The sequence below is a fragment of the Mixophyes fleayi genome, chromosome 3 (assembly GCF_038048845.1).
Source record: "Mixophyes fleayi isolate aMixFle1 chromosome 3, aMixFle1.hap1, whole genome shotgun sequence".
In the NCBI taxonomy this organism is placed as follows: Eukaryota; Metazoa; Chordata; class Amphibia; order Anura; family Limnodynastidae; genus Mixophyes; species Mixophyes fleayi.
The window spans coordinates 81,634,814-81,658,281 of NC_134404.1; the positions used below are offsets into that span (position 1 = coordinate 81,634,814).

The following is a 23,468-nucleotide window of genomic DNA, read 5'->3' on the forward strand; positions in this document are numbered from 1 at the left end:
GTAGTTCCATGGTGACCATTCGACCAGTGTAACTTTCACGAATTGGAAGGGAACCTATTAGGTTCCCTCCCTCATGTGTTCAATATGGTTTAACAGCAGAATTGTTTAATATGTTCCCCCCACTATGTACCCCCTCAACCCTTCTCCTTTTAATTTTGTGTCCTTTCCTTACCCCCCATCCCTTTCTTCTTTCTGTACCCCATAATTTTTGAAAAATGAATAATAAAAATACTATTGAAGTTAAAAAAAAAAAAACACTTCTGGTTCACTCACATAATTGCTGCCTGCTCTTTGTATGAGAGACAGGTACACTTCGACTAATACATAGAAAGCAGGACAGAATAAGCAACTAAATTTTGCAGTAGTAAACCAGTAACAGAAAATATCATATTTGTGTTTATTTAATATCATGGTGCAAAGGAACTGTCAAAATAGAAAAATTCAGTTGGCAGACTGTCTTGCTCTCTCCTAACTGTTCTTGTCACTTTCCCTACCAGTGATTGCTGGTGTCTCTTGCTCATTTGCCGCTTGTCTGGATCCTGGAATGCTGGTGGCCCTATTTGGAAAAAGATTGTGTACATTAAATGTAGAAAACTCCAATGATCTCCGGAGTTAAATCACACGCACCCATGTTTAATAATAAGGCCTCCTTCCAGCCCCAACATTAAATACTAGTATTCACAATTAATAAAAAAAACCTCCCTCCAAACAGCCCCAGCAATAAATTAATAGCATTTACGTTTAATAAATATAACCATTTCCCACAACCATTCCGGCATTAAATAATTCATATTTACATTTAATAAAAAGCCCTCCTTCCCAAACTCAGCCCCATTATTAAATTAAATAGCCCCATCATCCCCCCACAAATAAATTAATAACTCCCACCATTAAATAATTAGCTCCAACCTGCAGTCCACCTTTAAATTAAGAGCCTACCTCCCACCCAAATTACAGTAGAGACCGCCCCCCACACCAGCAATAATTAATAGCATTTGCGTATAATAAATATGCCTATTTCCCGAAACTATCACTGCCATTAAATAATTCATATTCACATTTAATAAATAGATTTCAAACTCACACCCACATTCAATTAATAGCACCCAAACCACCCCATCTTAAATTAATAAGCCCCGCTATTAAATTAAATTACCCCACCATCACCCCACAAGCAAATAGCACCCATTAGCCACCTCATACCCAAATTAGATTTCCACAAGCCACGCTGCCCTCACACTCATTACATTGCCACAAGTCAACTTTGTCTTCACACACATTACATTTCCACAAGCCCCCTTGCCATCACACACACATTACATTTTCACAAGCCCCCTTGCCATCACACATAGACACACGCACACATGCATTACATTGCCACAAGCCCCCTTGCCATCAAACACACACATACACCTACACACCCACACACACAGATTACATTGTCGCAAGCCCCTTGCCATCAAACACATTACATTGCCACAAGTCACCGTGTCATCAAATTCACATATAACATTGTCATACACACACAACACTGACATCAGACCCCTTGTCATCACACACACACATACAGCACTGACATCAACCCCCTTGTCAGCACACACACACACACACACACACACACACAACACTGACATTGCCACAAGTCCCTTGCCATAAACATATTACATTGCCACAAGCCCCCGTGTCATCAGACACACACAATACTGACATCAGCCCCATTGTCATCACATACAACACTTATATTAGCCCCTTTGCCATGACACACAGACAACACTGATATCAGCCCACTTGTCATCACACACACACACACACACACACACAACACTGACATCAGCCTCTTTATCATGACACACATACACACAACACTGACATCAGCCCCCTTGTCATCACACACACAACACTGACATCAGCCCCCTTGTCATCACAAACACACACAACACTGACATCAGCCCCCTTGCCATCACACACACAACACTGACATCAGCCCCCTTGTCATCACAAACACACACAACACTGACATCAGCCCCCTTGTCATCACAAACACACACAACACTGACATCAGCCCCCTTGCCATCAAACACACACACATTACATTGCCACAAGTCCCTTGCCATAAACATATTACATTTCCACCAGCCCCCGTGTCATCAGACACATACATTACATTGCCACAAGCCTCCTTGCCATCACACACACACACACACACACACACACACACATTACATTGTCAAAAGCCCCCTTGTCATCACACACACACACACACACACACACACACACACACACAGCACTGACATCAGCCCCTTGTAATCACACATACACACATTACATTGTCAAAACCCCCCTTGTCATCACACACACACAAACACAACACTGACATCAGCCCCCTTGTTATCACTCACACACAACACTGACATCAGCCCCCTTGTCATCACACACACAACACTGACATCAGCCCCCTTGTCATCACACACAACACTGACACCAGCCCCCTTGTCATCACACACACAACACTGACACCAGCCCCCTTGTCATCACACACAACACTGACACCAGCCCCCTTGTCATCACACACACAACACTGACACCAGCCCCCTTGTCATCACACACACAACACTGACACCAGCCCCCTTGTCATCACATACACACTGGTACTGCAGTCCCCCTCCCCTCACACATTATGTCAGCATAGAACTCCCCTTCACACTTACACTCACACACTTACCTTTTTACTGCAGCATTTGTATGAAGACTCCTCTCTGCCTCTTGTCCTGCACACGCATAGGACGGCACCTGTCACATGGTCCACTTCCCATGTGACATATAAATGGTTGGGGATTGGAGGAGGGCACAGATAGAGGAGAGGGGAGGAGGGAGGGACTTTTGAAGAGATCCGCAGGCACAGCAAGAAAGGTATTTACAAAAGAGAGAAGACTGCACCAGGTAATCCATTCACCTTCCTACTACTATATAAATCTTAGTTTGTCTTATACAGTAAGAGATACAAACAGAGGAAGGGTGCACCCGATCATTATATTGATTATATTACCAAAACTGAGAGAGACAGGAAAGCATGATCATATAGGGCACTCAAAATGGAGAGGAAATTTATATAAAGTGTTTAAATGTGGTAAATTCAGTTAACTGAATCTTTGTTGAGTAAACAAAAAATAAAATAATTATTATTTATATTATAATACAATTAAAATATAATTTAAATTATATTTTTTTTATTTTTTGTTTACTCAATAAAGATTCATTTAACTGAATTTACCACATTTAAACACTTTATATAAATTTCCTCTCCATTTTTGGTAATACAGTAAGAAAGGTGGCTGGTCCCGGAGGAGGGATCAGCTACCTAGTACTACACTGTCACCCCACCATTGGCAACTGGTTCGTCGGGGGACTCTGGGCTGATTTCAGTAATATCAGCCAGGAGGCCGTGAACCAGCCAATGTAGCTCCACACATATATTTCTTTTAAACCCCCCTCCAAAAGACTTTAGATGGCCATCTGAGACCACCGGCCTACCTGGAAAAGTCCCAATAGGTTCTGTGGTCAATCCGCCCCAGGATGTTATGGGCAAAAGAATGCATGGTTATGATGTTATTGTCTTCTTCCATTATGTTTACTGGAAATACAGAGGTGCTGAGTGAAATGGAACAGCAGCCCACAGACAAGGACACATGTGAAGGAATAGCAGCACAGGAAAATGAATCTGGGTGTTGTGGCCATTGGCATACGTTGGAAGATTTTATCCAAAAAAATTATCAAAGAAATAACTTTTTTTGAAAACAAAATGGATCAAATTCAAAAAACACTAAGGGGTATATTTACTAAATTAAGGGTTCGAAAAAGTGGAGATCTTGTCTATAGCAGCCAATCAGATTCTAGTTATCATTTATTTAGTACATTCTACAAAATGACAACTAGAATCTGATTGGTTGCTATAGGCAACATTTCTACTTTTTCAAACCCGCAGTTTAGTCAATATATCCCTAAGCATGTTCCATTCAGTATGGGAATGCAATTGTTTGTTTTATGCAGGATCTGGAGCTGTCAGGCTTTAGCGGGTGGGGGGGGGTGGGGATGGGGGAAGCACATAGGTCCATAAATAGTGGTCCATCCTTAAAGGGTGGCTTTTGGTACAATATATATCTATCAATAAAAAAGAGGCTATTTTAGTGTTGCTGTACCCAGCGATACTTTATTATTATAAATGATAAATCTTAAAAAATGAATATAAATGATGCAATATAAAACGAACCTCACTTTATTTCATGTGTTCCTTACCCCTATGGCATATTTTTTTACATGCCTGTCCGATTTTTATGGGGTATATATCATATTATAGCACTAGATTATATAATATTGTTCTATTACAGTACTGAACACAGGTGCTGATTTGAAAAACTGATGTTTTTGCCTGCAAAAGGGCTTGTTTTTGCTTCACTCTATATACTAATAGGGTTATCGCCAGTCATAACCCCTGTTGGGGGAACCTATTTATCAAGCATTGAGCCAGTGCTGCCTGTTTTGTTTGAGCCATGATCCGATATTGTTACCAGGACAGGAGCATTAAAATAAATCTTTATTCTTGCAATAAAACATTTCTTTAATGCAGTACTATTTACATTGGTATTACTAGTTAAACAAAGGTACTGCTAATTGCACAGACACCATTGTAGCTAAACAGCACCAAACCGCCACTTCCACTTGAACCACTGTTTTCAACTCCTCCGCTGCTGGCTCAAGATTCGCTCAAGCAAAAGATTATTAAAAAGTTCAAGTTGAAGAAGCTGCACTAATGTGTGCCTGTATAATTAATAAGTACCAAAAGAAAAAAATACATTACTCATTTAAATAACTTTCATTTACATTAAAAAACAATCTATATAAAATTTGGGCAGATGATGGTTTATGCTCACAAGCAAATTGCTATTTTTTTAATCAAAATACTAAAAAAGATTAAATTAAAAAAGTGAACAAACACTTGCCTGAATAAAAGTGATTGTAATTTCTTCTTCTCTGTTTGTCTTTCTTCTTGCTTTGCTTCTTCACTCTTCTTCTGGGCATCTCAAGCTTTCAGTAGTGGCTGCAGGGGTGGGGGGTTGCCTAAATGGGAGCCTCCTACTGTCCAAGAAGCTCCCATTGTATATGGTGGGTTCTGTTTCATTATGAGATTGAGGCTCCCCATTATATAATTATATGATTGGGGCTCCCCAATCATATGGTGAAGGGTGGTACTGAGGTGAGAAGCAGAGACAGGGTACTGACTGTAAATATGACACCTGGCTCTTCAATACAGCGATGATCGCAGCTGCAAGGCGCACCTCTCATACACAGTCATTTGTTGCTACAGAGTTCCTGTAGTCAAGGAGAGTAGTATTGAAGCACTGTCTTCTGAGCAGTGCAGGTAGCCTATGCAGGCCGCTCATAGGTGGCCATGACATACTACTTGATGTGGGCACATCATTCATTGATAGAATATTGGTAAAATAAGCTTTAGTACCAATATCATGTCAATAAATGATGCTCCCGTATCGCAAGTATGCGATGAGGCCACCTATGTGTCAACTGCGACAGTGACATCTGCTGCTTTCCTGCCCCTCTGACATCTTCTGTTCTTCCTGTCCCAGTAACATCTGCTGTCCCTCCTGCCCCTGTGACATCTGCTGTCCCTCCTGCCCCTGTGACATCTGCTGTCCCCCCTGCCCCTGTGACATCTGCTGTTCCTCCTGCCCCTGTAGCCCAAAAGGTATATACATGTAAAGTAAGATGAAATCACACATGCCTTGAATTCTGAATGATCTTGTGAATCTGTAGGACTAGGATCAATATCATCTTCCTCCTGGCCAGCAACCACCCATATAAGCCTTCCAGTCTCATGCCTAAACTCCCACCGGTCGGCTACCTCTCTTTCTCATCCCTTCTTCCCTTCTCCCCCTTCCTCGACTCCGTCTCCGTGTCTCCTGTCTCTCTGTCTCATCCATGTGTCTGTCTGTATTCCCCTCCCTTTAGATTGTTCGCTCCTTTGTGCAGGGCTCTCCTACCTCCTGTTTCCATCACTTTTAACTGCGCTCTCCAGCTACTCAGCTCACCTCCTCTCGATCCCTCTGCCCTCTGTCTCCTCTCACTTCTCTCCGCTCCCCTCAGTGACTCTCAACCTGTCATCCGTGCCCACCCTCTTGGGCCATAGTTACCTGCCTATACTCACTTTTCCCCTCCCTCTCTTTCACGCTGTGCCTGAGCCCCCAGAGTTATAGTGCTTACTGTTACTTGTAATGTGCTGTTTCACCTTGTACTGTGCCACTGTTTGTCCTTGTACGGCGCTACGGATACTTTGTGGCGCCCTATAAATAGAAATTAATAATAATAATAATAATAATAATAATAATAATAATAATAATATGGCAATATTGTGAAAAAATTCCCTTATGTATTGTAGATTTTGGGGTCTCATTTGAATTACACACTATAGAAAAAACTTACTTCCAGCTAACAAAGCTTAGTCCATACAAATATATAAAACTTCTTAATGTTGTGTATCAAAGAAGTAAAATTAAAAAAGCAGTATAAAATAGCATGAAATGTCATTTTTGAAACATGTAAATAATAAAAAAAAATATTGGGCCTGATTCAAGAAGGCACGTATTCTGAGCGCATCCTGCGTTAAGCATTATACGCATGTATTTAGGCATTATATCCTCCCGAATTTATCAAGGCATGGATCTCTAGATACGTGTGCTTTTGAAATCGGAGGCAGGTCTGCTGTGCTCTACTACACAAGATGCTGCAGGTTATTGCCCAATACATATGTGGATTATAAATTCGCAAATGAACACACAGGAAAAAAAAATAATATATATTGAATTAATTCCCCTTATAAAGGCATTAGTGATAAAATAGTTAAAAAATTAATAGTTAATTAATATATATTTTTTTCATGAAATACATTTATTATAAGTGTCTACTGACAATAAAAATAAAATTTTATAGTTGCTCATGATTGCAAACACATGTTATAGCAGGCACACAAGACTGTTATCACTACTGATCAGGACTTAAACTAGCTTCTTAGCTGGAGCAAGAGATACATCAGAAGAAGTAACTTTGACGTATCATTGTCAGCTACTTATATAGCGCCACTAATTCCGCAGCACTGTATAGAGAACTCACTCACATCAGTCCTTGCCCCATTAGAGAGTACAATCTAAATTCTGTAACATACACACACACAGACCGAGAAAGACGAAGGTCGATTTAATAGCAGCCAATTAGCCTACTAGTATATTTTTGAGCATGGGAGTAAACCGGAGCATCCGGTTTGCTTAATGTATGCAATTATGTCTAAGTCTTTGAAACCATAAATTGCACTGCACATTGTGAATTTATTAGGTGTATTTCATAAGTCTCACATTGAACGAAAGGGGGAGTAAGACAATGTAAAGCATTTTCACATGCTTTCGAATACCATACTTTTGAAAGCAAATGGTTTTGTCTCTAAGGAGACGCACATGTGAAAGTTTCAACTACCTCTTTTATGTAAAACACTCAACGGTTTATTTTATTCTCCTTTTAATTTTGATTCAAAATGACACAATGGTATCCGCCTGCTATGATGTTACAATGTTATTTGCAGAGATGAGTGGTGACAGGTGTGTATATGAAATGTCAATCATGCCATTAGTTTGTGAGAGTGAATGCTGTGTTTAATCATCACTATCATTCTTAAATTACACCAGCCTGAGCAGGTGCATACCTTATTTATGAAAAAGTGCCTACTACCACGTATGTCCAAACTTGAATCACCCACATCTGCTTGGGAGGTCCTTTACTTTACTTTGGCTATGTTGAAAGGCAAGAGTTTGGTCTACAATTTGTTGGAGCAGTCAGGACAAGTATAGCCTCTTTGAAATCAGTGTTATAGCTGGAAATTTTAATGACAAGAGAGTCATTATATTTGAACGCAGTTGAATAGTGACAATGTTTACATATGAACTTGCACTTACCTTAAAGGGTTAACAATAGTTACAGGTCCGACCAATGACTGTTTTCATGGGAGGGTCCTGGGTTTCTATATAGGTCCTCTCACTTCCTGGTTTGCCACATTCTGCCTCACAAGATCCCACCCACCTGTGCCTAGTGTTGGTTTGATAGTTGATGCATGTTTTTACCAAGTTTTTCCCACAATCACAGAGCAGGCACAGTTGGTAGGAAGGCGCTGTGATCAGCAGCTGGTATATACAACTCTACCGTTATTGGCCGCTGGCCACTGTCCACTTGAGGGCAACGGTAATTCTTTGGTCTTTCAGTAAGGAGGATCCCTTGTCTGGCTCACTGAGGAAGGGCATTGTGAGTTTAGAGGGGTGCAGTCACTCTGATACCAGGTTTAGCACCGGCCTGCCATTTAGGGATTAGTGCCCATGTTAAGTGGATACATTGGCATTGGATATCAGTCTGGTAGCTGTCCCGCAGTGCTCTTTGTCCGCAACCAAATTTAATTAATAAAACTTTGACCTTCATTAGTCACCTTATATATGTCTCTGTGTCTTTATTTTAGATAAGATAGTTATTTAAAGGTTTTGTGAAGGGGAATATGGACATACACAGTGAGCAATTTAATGAAGAGGAAATGTACCAGATGTGAATGTGGAATTTATGAATGGCATTTATTGTGTTATTAGTGAAGTGGAAAGTGGTTATAAAATTTGATGCAAAATGGAACTGATCTTGAAAGTATTTAGGAGAGCAGAGTAAAAAAGTTTAGGGACCTGATTCATTAAGGATCTTAAATGAAGAGGATTCTTATTTCAGTCTCCTGGACAAAACCATGTTACATTGCAAGGGGTGCAAATGAGTGTTCTGTTTTGCACATCAGTTAAATACTAATTGTTTTTTCATGTAGCACACAGATATCAACTTTAAATTTCAGTGTACAAATAAGCTATCAAGTATTTGTGTGCTACATGAAAAAACAGTCAGTATTTAACTTATGTGCAAAACAGAACACTCATTTCCACCCCTTGCAATGTAACATGGTTTTGTCCAGGAGACTGAAATAAGAATCCTCTTCATTTAAGATCCTTAATGAATTAGGCCCTAGATGTTGTTCCATAAATAACAAAATTGTGTTTTGGTGGATGAGGGACAACTAATTGTGAAGAGGGATTGACACTTCTTAAAATAATCTGCAAATGCTTGAGGAAATAGAGTAAGAATTTTGTTAGAATATGGGTTGAAGCAGTTAATGTTAATTATAAAGTTTTTTGCAAAAGATAAAGTGGAGAAATATAGTTTTTATAAATGTAATCGATCTGCTAGCAGCTGTTATTTCCTCGACAAATGCTCTTAAATATACGTGGAAATTAAACCACATTATTATGTTTGAATAATGAGAATAACGCAGAGTAAGAGGAGCAAATTGTTCAAGACAGTTGGATTGCGTGATGGCTGTTGATAAAATGGTCAGACGCAGAGACATAGGAGGGCTTACTATCCATTGAATTTTGTAGACCTTCAAATAATAAGTATTAAATCTCTTGTTTGCTAAGAGCATCCTAAATTCCTGTATAAAAAAATCACAATAATGTCCTTACTATGTGCTCTTACATCTCTGCCAGATAGTATATTTAACCATTTTTGACTGGTGCAAAATGTACAATGTGACACATATGTGGGAAAATACAAATGATGTGACTCACAGGACAAATGGCCGGATCTGAAACAGTCCCATAGTGCTGTGCAAAGATGTCCATGCACATCGTCAGATACATTTCAACCACATTTAATCTCCATTTCGATCAACATCTGATAATCCCTGATCAGAGGTTTATTGGGATTGATTTTCTTTTTAAGCACATAAAGTTGCCATTTGTGGCTAATTATGTATTAGAGTACCTAATTGGCTGTCAAAATCACAGTTTGCATGGGCAACTTTAGAGTAGGGTTAATTGACTGTTGAATCTGTGAAGTAATTTTCTTTCTCATGAGGGAAATTTAATAAGGTCACCTTTAATAGTGTCTTTCTGCACAAACCAACAATTAATTCAATAATTAATTCAGCACAGTTATCTGGTGTATAATCATTGAAGTAATTGGCAATTTCTTTTTTTGATTTTCATAGAACAGTGAATAATTTGTAACACGTTCTAACTAAGATTTCATATTACTTTGCTTGAGACAACATTGTCAATGAGACTTGTAAATTGCGGATGACTTCACCAATTTATTGATGTGGAGGACTAGTTGAATTTAATAACCAATTGAAAAGCACCTAGACATGACTGGGACTAATATTGAACAATTCCATTAGTTAGTTGGTAGTATTTCTACACGTATAGGGCCAGATTCATCTTAGAATGAAATGTCAATGAACTTGCATTTTTAAAACACACATGTAAATTGTACGCACGTCCGCCCATATACTAGTACAAGTAGATCTCAAGAAACGTTTCCATTTGAATATGGGTATAAGTACACTCTGGCTATACGTTACTTGCTGCATGCAGACAGACATGATACACGCATGCATATGTGCAATATAAAGACCCATCAGAATGTACGTACACACAAAATTGTTTTACAATTAATTTACAACTTTGAATACTATAATGATTAATAAAAATATCTGACTTTTTTTAGATGTATAAATCAGGATGTTGTTATTGCATACTGTACATAAAAGGCATTTTTATCATTTATCTTCCTTGCAAACACATCATCATCATCATTTATTTATATAGCGCCAACATATTCCGCAGTGCTTGTTCTGGCACATGTTCTGGCATGCATAAGTGTCAGTCATCACTATCAGTTGGCACTTACACCTGCCCTGTAGCTGGTGCAATTGTTATATCTAACATACAAAGATGCCCAGAGCTTGAATCGGACCAATGTGCATGCTCTCAACCTTGGAATGTCCTTATTATACATAATCAAAGTGCATCCGACCCTCTCTGACCTCGATCCACCGTTCAAGACATAGGCAGTCCGAAGTGTCAATTAGAGAATAAATGACACTAAGGATGAAAGGAGACCTGATTTTAGAATGTGCATATTATGGAGTTATAAAATTACCTTTTTTCACTTAGTTAATAATATATATTATAGTAACTATTGCAAATATTTCACAATTCACAAAGAAAAGTTAATATATGACACATCTGTAGATGTCTCCTCTCCTCTCCTATCCTGACAGCTTTATAACATGGATACATCTACTAACTGCAGGTATTACATGTATGTGAAACTGAATCTGAAGAGAACAGTCCTCTTAATGTTTTGCTTTCTGTCTTCTATATCCTAAGTTTCATATGTGCAAGGTACTTTGAAATTATGACAGAGGTCTCTTTCTAGGTCTTGGCTCTTATGTTAAATATAACTGTCATGGTTGGCTTACAGGAAATTGATCCCTAGGCTCTGCTGAACATGGCTAAGCCCACCCACGGGCGCAGAGTCTAACAGACAGGTGGTTTTCACCGGGAACCCCCGCAAAGAGGTATGGTCTTATCTGCACCAAGTCTGCAGGTCGCGGTCCCGTGAGTGAGTGTACAGCAGAACGATGTGGGGGAGCCAGGTGAAGTGGATGGAGATGATGGAGTCCACAGATGAGTGGTATAAATACAGGCACAACAATAATATAGGCTGATGGTCAGCAGCCAATGAGTCACTAGGAGAGAGAATAGGTGTTCTGTGGTATATAACGAGAGGACAGAGGCTGTCACTATGAAGTACTCTGGAGATGGTAATGGAAGTACTGGAGCAGCAATAGTTCAACACAGCTAGAGGCTGAAGGCTGACTAGAGTGGTGGAGGTAACTCATAGTAACAGCTGATGTGTCCCAGATGAAATAGCAGCTCTGCACGGTAGTGATGAGAGAACTGGAGCTGTCACAGAGTACACTGGAGATGGTAATGGAGGTACTGGAACAGCGATAGTTCAACACGGCTGCAGGCTGAGAGCAAACTGGAGTTCTGGAGGTAACTCGTTGTAACAGCTGATGAGTCACAGAGAGAGTATCGACTCTAAATGGTAGCGATGAGAGAACTGAAGCTGTCACGATGAAGTACACTGGAGATGGTAATAGAGGTACTAGAGCAGCGATAGTTCAACACGGCCAGAGACTGAGAGCAGACTGGAGTAGCGAAGATAACCTGTAGTAACAGCTTATGAGTCACAGATGTAGTAGCAGCTCTGAGTGGTAGTGATGAGAGAACTGAAGCTGTCACGATGATGTACAGTGGAGATGGTAATAGAGGTACTGGAGCAGCGATAGTTCAACATGGCCAGAGACTGAGAGCAGGCTGGAGTAGCGGAGGTAACCCGTGGTAACATCTGATGAGTCACAGATGTAGTAGCGGCTTTGAGTGGTAATGATGAGAGAACTGAAGCTGTCACGATGATGTACAGTGGAGATGGTAATAGAGGTACTGGAGCAGCGATAGTTCAACACGGCCAGAGACTGAGAGCAGGCTGGAGTAGCGGAGGTAACCCGTGGTAGCAGCTGATGAGTCACAGATGTAGTAGCGGCTCTGAGTGGTAGCGATGAGAGAACCGGAGCTGTCACAATGAAGTACACTGGAGATGGTAAGTGAGGTACTGGAGCAGCGAAGGTTCAACATGGCCAGAGACTGAGAGCAGACTGGAATAGCGGAGGTAACTCGTGATAACAGCTGAGGAGTCACAGGTGTAATAGCGGCTCTGAGTGGTAGCGATGAGAGAACCGGAGCTGTCATGATGAAGTACACTGGAGATAGTAAGAGAGGTACTGGAACAGCGATGGTTTAGCACAGACCACGAACTGAGAGCAGACTGGAATACAGGCAAACCACAAGGAGAACAGGAACCAGAACCACAGGCTGCAGGAAGTGAGCTTGAAGAACAGGCATCAGACAGGTGAATCCAGGAGGTTTAAATAGTGCTCCAGAAGTGCTTAGCCAATGAAAAAAAGGGAGGAGGTCCTGAAGTGCAATAGGCTTGCACCTGCACAGATCTGAATATAGCTGAATGAATGAACTGGAGAATGTCTGATGCTGGGACATGGCAGTTTCCAGATGAATGGACTGCAGGTAACGAGACAAGTACTATCTGTGGGACCAGGGCGTTACAATTACATATTAAACTGATTGTTGAAAACTATTAAAATATTGTATCATCATCATAGTTATTTTTAAGGCATCACAAAACTCTGTATCGTCTGATAGTCAGATAGTCAGAGTTACAAATAAAACAAAATACAAGAGCACATAAAAGATAACAAGTACAGGTGAATTTTACTAAGAAGGTACAGGTGGGAGACAAAGTTTATACAGGTCCATGCTCATGAATATTTAACGTCTAGAAGGCGAGGGCAATGCTGAAACAATCAGAGATTCTAGTACATAGAGTGGGCATGGGAAGCTGGTAGAACATGCAGAGGTTGTTATATCAGGTGAGGGTAGGACAGGCTTTAGTGAAGAGGTGAGTTTTGGAAGAGCATTTGATAAATTGGAGATTGAGAGAGTGTCTGATCAGGTGGTATAGGTAGTGCTATAAGTGGGGAGTATCACAAGCGAAGTCTTGATGGCAGGAGAGAGAGGTGGTTAACAGACAGGAGGAGAATCCTATGTCAAAGGGAGATTACAGCAGATTAAAGAGAGTGTATCTCATGATAAGGGCAGAGATGTATGAAGGGGAAGAGATGGCAAGGGTTTGAAAGTGAGGGTGATAAGCTTGAATTGAATTCTGGAGGAAATGGGGAGCCTGTGCAGAGATTTGCAGAGTGGTTTCAGTAGATGTGGCGAGAGTGGATGTTTGGTCTCACCATGGTATTTAGGATAGATTGTAGATGGTAAAGCCAGATAGTAGGAGGTTGCAGTAGCCGAGCTGGGAGATAACAAGATAATGGTTAAGGGTTTTCATAACATCCTGTGTGAGAAAGGGGCATATTCTGACAGTGCTTTGAAGTAGGAGGTAACAAGATACAAGGGGAAGAGTCAAGGATGACTCCAAGGCAGCTGACTTGTGGACCAGGGGAGATAGTGATATTGTCAACCACAAGAGATATTGTAGGAGAGGTTGTAACACTAGGAGGATGGAAGATGATGAGTTCTGCTTTGGACATATTGCACTTTAGGTAGCATTGGGTCATTCAGGTGGAGATGTCAGAGAGGCAGTTGGACATATGGGATAAGGGAGAAGGAGAGAGGTTAAAGGAGGAGAGATAGATTTATGTGTCATCAGCAAAGAAGTGGTAGTGGAGTCCAAAAGAACATATAAGTTTCCATAGAGATGAGGTACAAAGAGAGAAAAGCAGAGGGACAAGAACAGGGCCTTGAGGAATCCCAGCAGATAGAGGGAGTGGTAGAGGGGATGTGTAAGTAGTAGACACCCCGAAGGAGCATTCAGAAAGGTAAGAGGTGAACAGGAGAGAACAAAGGCAAAGGGAGTGAAAATTGTGGAGGAGACAAGGATATTCAACTGTATCAAAAGGTGAGATTCAAGGATGACAAGTAGAAGACAATGATCCTTATACTTAGCCATGAGTAGGTCATTGGTCATTTAGTAAGGACAATCTCAGTTGAGTGTAGATTACATTGGTCCATTTAAAGAGGTTTCAGAAGAGAGTGAATGGAAATAATGTGCTCCAGGTGTTTGCATGCAAGCTGCTCAATTAGTTTTGGAGGGAATGAGATACATGGGGCAGTAGTTGGGAAGAGTGGTATGGTCAAGATATGGTTTAATTAGGATTTGTGAGATGAGCACTTGTTTAAAGATGAAAGTGAATCTGCCAGTGGGGAGAGATGGGTTAAAGCGGTGAGATGTTTGGGATAGAATGGGATCTAGGGGACAGGTTGAGGGAGAAGAGGAAGAGAGGTATGTGAACAGCCTATTTTCAGTAACAGAAGAGAAAGTACTGGTTATGGGTATGGGAGTGAAGAATAAGGTGGGTGATGGTGATGGGTATGTTGTGAAGAGATTTCTTGACAGATAGTGTTGATTTCACCTTTAAAGTAGGTGGTACAGTCATGAGCAGTGAGGGATAAAGGGAAGTGTGTTGGAGCTAGGCAGAGAAGAGAGTTGGTGGTGGCAAAGAAGTGACTGAGGGTGGTCAACTGGGAGAATATTAGGGATCTGATTTGTAATGGAGGAAGTCTGTATTGGGGCAAGATATTCTCCAATGGTGCTTGGTGGTACATGAGCTCTTTTGCAGGTGGCAGGTCCATTGGTAAAGCCAGGTTGGGGTCAGAGACAGTGTGTGATGTCTAGAGCCAATCAGTCTAGGGCTGCTGTTAGTGTAATGTCATCAAACAAGACTGCAGCATTAGGGCAGGATAAAAATAGAAGCTGGGAGTAGATCAAAAGAAATTGAGAATAGGATTGGGTCAAAGTTAACTAGGTGACGCTGTGTGCACCTTGGGTAGAGGTGCGGTTTCAGGAGACAAGGCTACATTCAAGGAAAGGAGGTTTTGACGAGAGAGCAAGAAGACAGAGTTTGAGAAGTTGGAGATGGCACAGAAATTGAAGAGCACAACATCTAGAGAGTGTCTATTGTGATGGGTGGGATATGAAGTAAAGTAAAGTAAGCATGATAATTTAGATGCAGAATTGCCAGTAAGGTTGCAATGAGGATGTTGAAATCTCCTACAATAATAGTGGTAGGGCAGTGGAAAGGAAGAAAGAATGCCAGGTGGAGAAATAGTCAAGGAATTTGAAAACTGGACCTGGTGGGTGATAGGTGACATAATTTGGTTAGTGGATTGTAGAGTAAAGATGTAAGGACATCACCCCTTTATGCTTTATAATACTGTAGACACACTTGTAACCCACACTTAGAGCAAATACACAAAGAAACATTAGTTTGACAACCTAAACTAGGTTTGCAGCCTATGCACAGTCATAATGAAAGGTAACAGAGACAAGCAATCAGTGACTAGAATTAACCTCCAATAATCTCACACAGCAATATTTTTTTAACAATCAAGTAGTGTATAGAAGTTACCTTCATAAAAAACATAGAATTAAAAAAATACAGTTGGACATATTGTAAGTCCAAGTGCGGGATGCAAGAATCCAGTTTGTTGTATTGCACATGCACAGTGAAATACAGTATGCATATGTAACTGAAGCATGTGCCATTAAGATGTGCGTCTCCAGATATGCTTCTTACTAGGCAAATCTTCTGTGTGTCCCAAAGGCCTACTGTAAAGATATATGCTTATATATTTTTAGTGGTTATATATTTTTAGTGCATTAAAAAAAATAAATGATTACATTTTTAATTCATTTGTGAAACATTTTTAAAACATTTTGTTCAAAATGGATTACTTTAGGAATGAAGATAACGATTCTATATGGCTTTAGGAGAATAATAAAAAGGTAAACAAGAGCTTCTGGAAAATATTTTTTTCACTTAAAAGACTTTAATAATATAAAATTGGTGCGCGTGTTTTTGCGATTAAGTACCAATATTAGCTTCTAGTTCCACAAGCTCCAGAATGATTTTAAAGCAACGGACATGCTGGTGGTTTTAGCCTACAATCACCAGCATGCCCAAGCAATCAATAGCTTCCAGGACTTGCAGGGACTTGCACTTCCACAGCAGTAGTTTATATTTGTTTTTACTATAGAGCAGTGGTTCCCAAACTTTTGCAGTTCGCGGCACCCTTAGAGTCTCCAAATTTTTTCAAGGCACCCCTCCAAAATAATTACTAAGCAGTCCTGTTTTATAAGTAGTTGGGTGAAAAAATTGTAATAAGTATTTAGGTCAGGACAGAAATACTTATTTAGTTGTATGCAAAAATGCCCCTCTGCATCCGGACACTCTGCCCCCTGTGCATCCAGGCACACTGCCCCCTCTGCATCCAGGCACACTGCCCTCTGTCACGCTGTCCCCTCCTCTGCCCTCTCTCATGCTGTCCCCCTCCTCTGCCCTCTGTCCCCCTCCTCTGCCATTCTGTCCCCCTCCTCTGCCCTCTGTTCCCCTTTTCTCTGTCCCCCTCCTCTGCCACTCTGTCCCCCCTCCTCTGCCACACTGTCCCCCTCCTCTGCTCTCTGTACCCCTCCTCTGCCCACTGTCCCCCTCCTATGCCCTCTGTCCCCCTCCTCTGCTCTCTGTCCCCCTCCTTTGCTCTCTGTCCCCCTCCTCTGCCTCTCCGTCCCCCTCCTCTGCTCTCTGTCCCCCTCCTCTGCCACTCTGTCCCCCCTCCTCTGCCACACTGTCCCCCTTCTCTGCTCTCTGTACCCCTCCTCTGCCACGCTGTCCTGCTCCTCTTCCACGCTGTCCCCCTCCTCTCTGTCCCTCTCCTCTGCCCACTGTCCCCCTCCTCTGCCCTCTGTCCCCCTTCTCTGCTCTCTGTCCCCCTCCTCTGCCTCTCTGTCCCCCTCCTCTGCTCTCTGTCTCCCTCCTCTGCTCTCTGTCCCCCTACTCTGCCACACTGTCACGATCCCTCTGACTCTGCCCCGCGCCAGACATAGAAAAAAGAAAGAACACAGAAACTTACCAATCTGCGTGGCGCCGGGACCCAGCTTCCACCTCTCTCCCGCAGTTGTCACTGACATCGATATTCAGTGACAGCTGCGGGAGAGAGGTGGATGCTGGGTCCCGGTGCCACGCGGATTGGTAAGTTTCTGTGTTTTTCTTTTTGCTATGTCTGGCCCGCGGCACCCCAGTGACAGCGCTGTGGAACCCCTGGGAGCCGCGGTGCACACTTTGGGGACCGCCGCTATAGAGTATTACCCAGGCATCCACCATCCATGGGATGCCAGGCAGAGCACTAATACTATTCAGGACAGCCCCATCAGCAGATTTAATCTTATGAACTCCAGTGCACTTAGACAGTAGCATTAGCAATTTAATAGTCAAAACAGACTATGTCGGGATGCTGTGCCAGATTTGAAGAAAACCCATAGGACTTTGGAATTCTGCACTCTATCAATAATAAGAAACTGTGAAATGTTGTGACTTCAACAAAAGACATTAATTGAATGCTTTATAACATTTTGAAGGAAAATATTGGAGGTTTTAAGTTGTCTTGAGTACATTTTTTTAAGAAAAGATAAAGATCTGGAAATTATTATAACAATTCCACCCATACTGTTTTCTTATGGAGATTAACATTTCCTTTGTTATAAATGTTTTATCATTTAGATTTTCCTCTCTCATATAATTTATTTTCCTCAAAATGTGTTTTTTGAAACAGCACTCATACATCTTTTTGGGAGTAAATTTTAAAAATTTTACTTACTCTTAGTATAACCAAACATAAATAAAATAGAATTATAGTAATTTAACTTACAAAGATGTATTATTTGTTTAGAAAGTCTTTTAATTGTCAAGTTCTTTCATTTGCTTTTTTGTTTTTTTTTAAATACTTTTTATATTAGATATTGAAAATTACTTTTTAAAGTAAACTTTTGTTTTGTATTCCAAAACTTTCTTCAATATAATTTTAGCACCCCCTTTCCCATAGATCATCTGGATGTCTATGTAAAGTGTATTGTGACCTGTGGTGTTTTCTTTACTTCTATTCTCAGCGCAGTGCCTCCATCTTGGTCTGAGTGCAGTAGACTCTTCATTGGGTAGTGTTCTTGACAAGCAACGTTCAGAGGGTGACCAAGGAACCCTTTGCCCCCTACTAACAAAACCACAGGCACACACAGAACGAGACAACAATAGGCAAATTGGTCTTTGAAAGGTACGTCGGCACTATTATTGATTGGGCGCGTGCTCTCAAAGGATTTTCATGCATGATTAAACTTTATATGTACTAAAATAAAATATTTTAATATAATATATTTTAAGAGTATACCTTTAAAACAGGTGAAATATAGTGAATGTACAAGAATACAATGCGATACCTTAACCTTTCTTACCCGAGCCAAGAGGTACCTCTATCTTAAATGATTACTTGCAATTATTCTCCAACTGTAATAATGTCTAGCACATTCTAAATTCAACACATATCCACTAACTTATACATAAATATATGCATATCTAGCAATAAAATGCAGTTAATGCTAAGAGAAGTAATAGGCTGAACCAACCTAAACTCATGGTGTGTGTCTGACAGGGACTTACCATTAAGGGTTAATGTTTATGCAGTGTCCAGCCAATGGGTGCCACAGGAAGGGTCTAACATTCCCCGATATATCCTCCCTCTGTGGGCAGACTGGTCTCTTGGATCCTGTATCGCTTGCCTCCCTCCCACCTGGCTTATTTGGGTAGCTCACTCTAACAATTCCCATTTTGCCTTCACAAAGGAAGCACAGTGGTAGAAGAGCGAGCAGTCAGCAGATAATAGGCATATGGTTTACCGGTATGGCTGGGGTCACTGCCCCTTCCAAAAGATCACGACTCTTGGTCCTCCTTAGTGGAGGACCCCTTGGCAGGCTTTGAACGGGCACCAATGTCAAGTCCAGGAGGGGAAAAGTCGCCTCATTAGCCCGTTTTAATACCAGTCAATCAAAAAGGAGTTTACTCCTGGGACCAGTGGGTAATGGTATGACCTTACACTGTTTGGCTTTGCGTTTGATTGCTGACTGCTCTGCTTTCGCCGCCAAAGATCTTAGAGTTTACTTTCATTTAAATAAAAATAAACTGTGACCTTTTGGCAAGTTATATTTGGTGTCCATGTGGTTATAACATGCTATAAAGTAATAAGAAATAACATTCTGGTAATGGTTAAGACATGGAAACGGGACATCTGAATTATGCAGTTTAGTGGTCTTATGCCAAAATTAATGATAAACAAATGTCTCTGCACTTCTCTATCCCAGAAACAGTAGAATATGGTAGAAATGGCTCCAGAATAAAGTTGCTTGTGCCAGTTGTCCTTAGCTTTGTCAAACCTATATCTCTTTTGATGGTGACACTCTGTAGTATCCCTCACTTTTCCAATAAGCACATTCTCTAGTTTGCCTTTATTCCGGCGGAATATGACTTGAAGAATTTAGGAGTGTATACACTTTCCTCCTTGTCTCGTCCTATTACACAGGCACAGTCCTGCAGTGAGCTATCTCTCCCCTGTACTTCACTGTAACAAATGTCACTTGTCTGTGTTAAATTTTGTTGTTTAGTGCAGATTTTCACGATATATCTCAGTCTCTGATCCCTGTCTCTCCCTATCAATACCCCTGATAGTTTATCACAGTCCTGCACAGGGGTGTACAAATTATCTTCGGGCCTTCCCACCAAGTCCCTATCTACCTAATAACAAGATTCACAATACACAGTCCCATCAAATAATAAGCAAGGGTTACTTATGCATTTAGATTCGGTTTTCTCCACAGACCTCTAACAGGAAATTTCAGCTCACAGGACAGGGTTGACAAGTCTGACAATTCCCAACGCTCTAATTGGTAAGTAGCACCGCCTGTGATTTGTAATGGTAAGTAGCACTGGCTGCCAGAGTCCAATGTAGAGTACTATTCATTATCTAGAGTCAACAAAGACAGCTGCTGGTTCTTCTTCAAGCAATGAATAGTTATTACTTTAGGTATGTGAGTAATGTTCTGTTTAGTATATCTGCTGCATTTATGGAATATTTAGCTAATCTCATTTTAACTTCAATCTTATCTTTATTGTTAATTGCAACAGACTTGGCAGCTAGTATGTGTCATCCTGGCAAATCATTTTGACTAGAAAGCAGATCCTCCAGAAGAAAAGGATAATCTGAACCGAAACTATATATATTTATGTATTTTAGGTCACTCCTAAAGCACTTTTTTTCAATGTGATCAACTCCGATTTTAATAGTATTCTAATTGAACCACTTCATTCCTTAAGTTAATGATTGCAGATCTATGAAATCTCTCAGGTTATCCTATATCTTATGGTCCTACTAGTGACATATGTACTTTAAAATTACTAGCTTTTGCTCTAGCTGCTTAGTACAGTTATGTTTTAATGAGACCCAAATTTGAAGGGTTTATAATATACTTGTGTACAGGGAGTGATTAACATAATTGGGAGTAGATATAATTAGCAGCGAGGTACCATAGGAATGTAGCGCAATGTGTTTCTGCACACATTACGGTACAGGAAACTTCACTAATTTTTGAAATGAGCAAAGTTTATTGCCAGAAACATCCTGTGGAGACAGGTCATGGGGTAAATGTATCAAGCTGCGGGTTTGAAAAATTGGCGATGTTGCCTATAGCAATAAATCAGATTCTAGCTGTCAATTTATAGAATGCACTAATTTAATAAGTAGAATCTGCTTGGTTGCTATAGGCAACATCTCCACTGTTTTAAACCCCGCAGCTGGATAAATTTACCCCCATGCGTGGTTCCTACAGGAACTCACGGCTATTTGAATCTGTCTGTTGAAGTCTGTAGGCACACAACTTCACCTCCCTAAGCTTTACCAAATCCACTAGCAATATCCTTTTTAAACAGATCATTTTGTACTTGCAAATACTGTATCACAAAGTAATTTTGTGGAACTGTCCTATATGAATTATTCCCTCCATAGAAAAATCATGTTCCTTGAATAAACACCTCCCAAACAAGTTAATTTAACAGTTCCTCCCACAAATAAATTCATATAAATTGATTCTTGTTAATTTTCTCAATAAATTCTCTTTCGTTTGATATATATGTTACGCATGAAAAGAAAATTCTCAGGTCTGTCTGCCAAATGCTATTTCTGGTTCTGCCTATCTTTAATTGATTGCAGTTAGTGATTGTAGCTGACGTGAATTGTTTGGATGCACCAAGCAAGCCATTTTAAGACAACAGCATACAGAGTTTGTTCTGTGACAATTACTGTAGTGTATAAGCTTCTAAATCTCCAACCTGTAGTGCACATTACTATCTATTAATAGAGATGCTCAAACTTGTTTAAAAATGGTTCTTGAACTGGTATGATATTTTAAAAATTTGCTGGAAATTCTCAAACTTTAGAAGATTTAAAATAAATGTTCAAGCTTACTGGCTACATTGTGTAGTATTTTAATAATATAAAAGTTTTGAATCTCAATCTCAAAAGTGAATGGCGAAAACATGAACTTGAACACAGTTTTAAAATACTATAAAATGCAACCATTTAGACTCCAACAGCCAACATTTTTTAGAGAATGCTGAATGCAAACTACAAATTACAATCATGAATGGTGAACCTCATACTTCGAAACTCAAAGGTGGTTGACGTTCTCTATTCATGATTGCAATTAGTAGTTAGCATTCAACAAATGCAAGCTGCAAGCATCAAATAGCAAAATCAAGCCAGCTCAAATTCAGAATTAGTCCAACCTTTTTTATTGGACTCCTCTGCTCTTAAGAAATTAGTTCCTCAAAAATTTCAAGATATCTTGAAAATATTAAACCCAACTTTTAATAGTATATCTTACATCTGTCCTGGAAACTTTAATAAATATTGGCTTTTTAATTGTGCAATAACTTTAGGCCTCTTTTTAAATGTGTTTAATTAAAAAGAAGCACAAAACTAATTGGCCATGGAACGTGCCTTTGTTAAATAATTATACACAACTAATTTACTTAAATAACCTCACAGGCAGTGTCAGGAAATGTGAACTGAACCCTGCTGCAGTCTGAATTGGAACTGTTAATTTCCCATCAACTGATTATAAAACCATAGAACCCGGAATCATTACTTTTAACATGAACAGCAGATATAGGAAATTGGCACAGTGGGCTTATGGCTACTAATGTTCTAGAACAGTTTTTTTTCTCTTTATCATATTGCCTGACTGAACTGCCGTAGATAGTGTCCTACTGTTTCTATGCTCAGAAAGCAAATCTTCTCATTTTCAATAATTAACAAGAAACGGGTGACGGAAGAGTCATTTCTGAACATCTAGTTCAGGAATTAACAATGAGTCATTTGCAGCATCTTCTGACAGAAAAACAACTTGTGCTCTCCAGCATGATTAATTAGTTGTGTTCATTGATCACTTGAATGGAAAATGTACCATTTAATACTACCTTCATATTAGTAAACATTGTTTGCTTTCCATTTACATTTGTTCAAGTGTTTTGTGCATAAGTTAGTCTATATAGGTATATGTTATTGGTATACATTTGCTGTTAATAACAAAACTAGAAGATTACTTGATTCTACTGGGTTGAAGATTGCTTCTTCTACCCAGAAGACAAATTACAAATTTATTTATACAATGCTGTGAACTAATAGTTTTTAGCCACCTATAATTGATAGAGGCAGACATTTTGGGAGCTGTATTAATGTTCGCGAAATTGCAGACAATCTGTTTTATAGTGCAAAGTGCCAGCACTAGAGGGATCAATAGAAGTTGTTCTCTCTTTACCAAATAGTGATGTTGGAATTGAAAAATATAATGTACTACAATTTTAAACTTTTGTTGTGCAATGTGATGAGAGGGGTTGTTATTTAAAAAATTAGAGATGACGTGGTGATTAAAGCCAAGTTTAATATGATTTTTTAAAATGGAAAGGATTGAGGTAGGGCCAGGGCTTGGTGGTCATTTCGTGAGGACGCATCCTTCTC

The 23,468-nt window shown here is 40.1% G+C and overlaps 1 long non-coding RNA gene across 1 annotated transcript; it reads right to left on the reverse strand.

Moving 5' to 3' along the window:
* Positions 1-383: 383 nt before the first annotated feature.
* On the reverse strand, positions 384-2,771 carry LOC142142698 (uncharacterized). The gene is made up of 2 exons (XR_012689288.1): positions 2,723-2,771; positions 384-556 (listed from the first exon to the last, which is right to left on the reverse strand). It is a non-coding gene; the product is annotated as an uncharacterized LOC142142698 (long non-coding RNA).
* Positions 2,772-23,468: the final 20,697 nt, after the last annotated feature.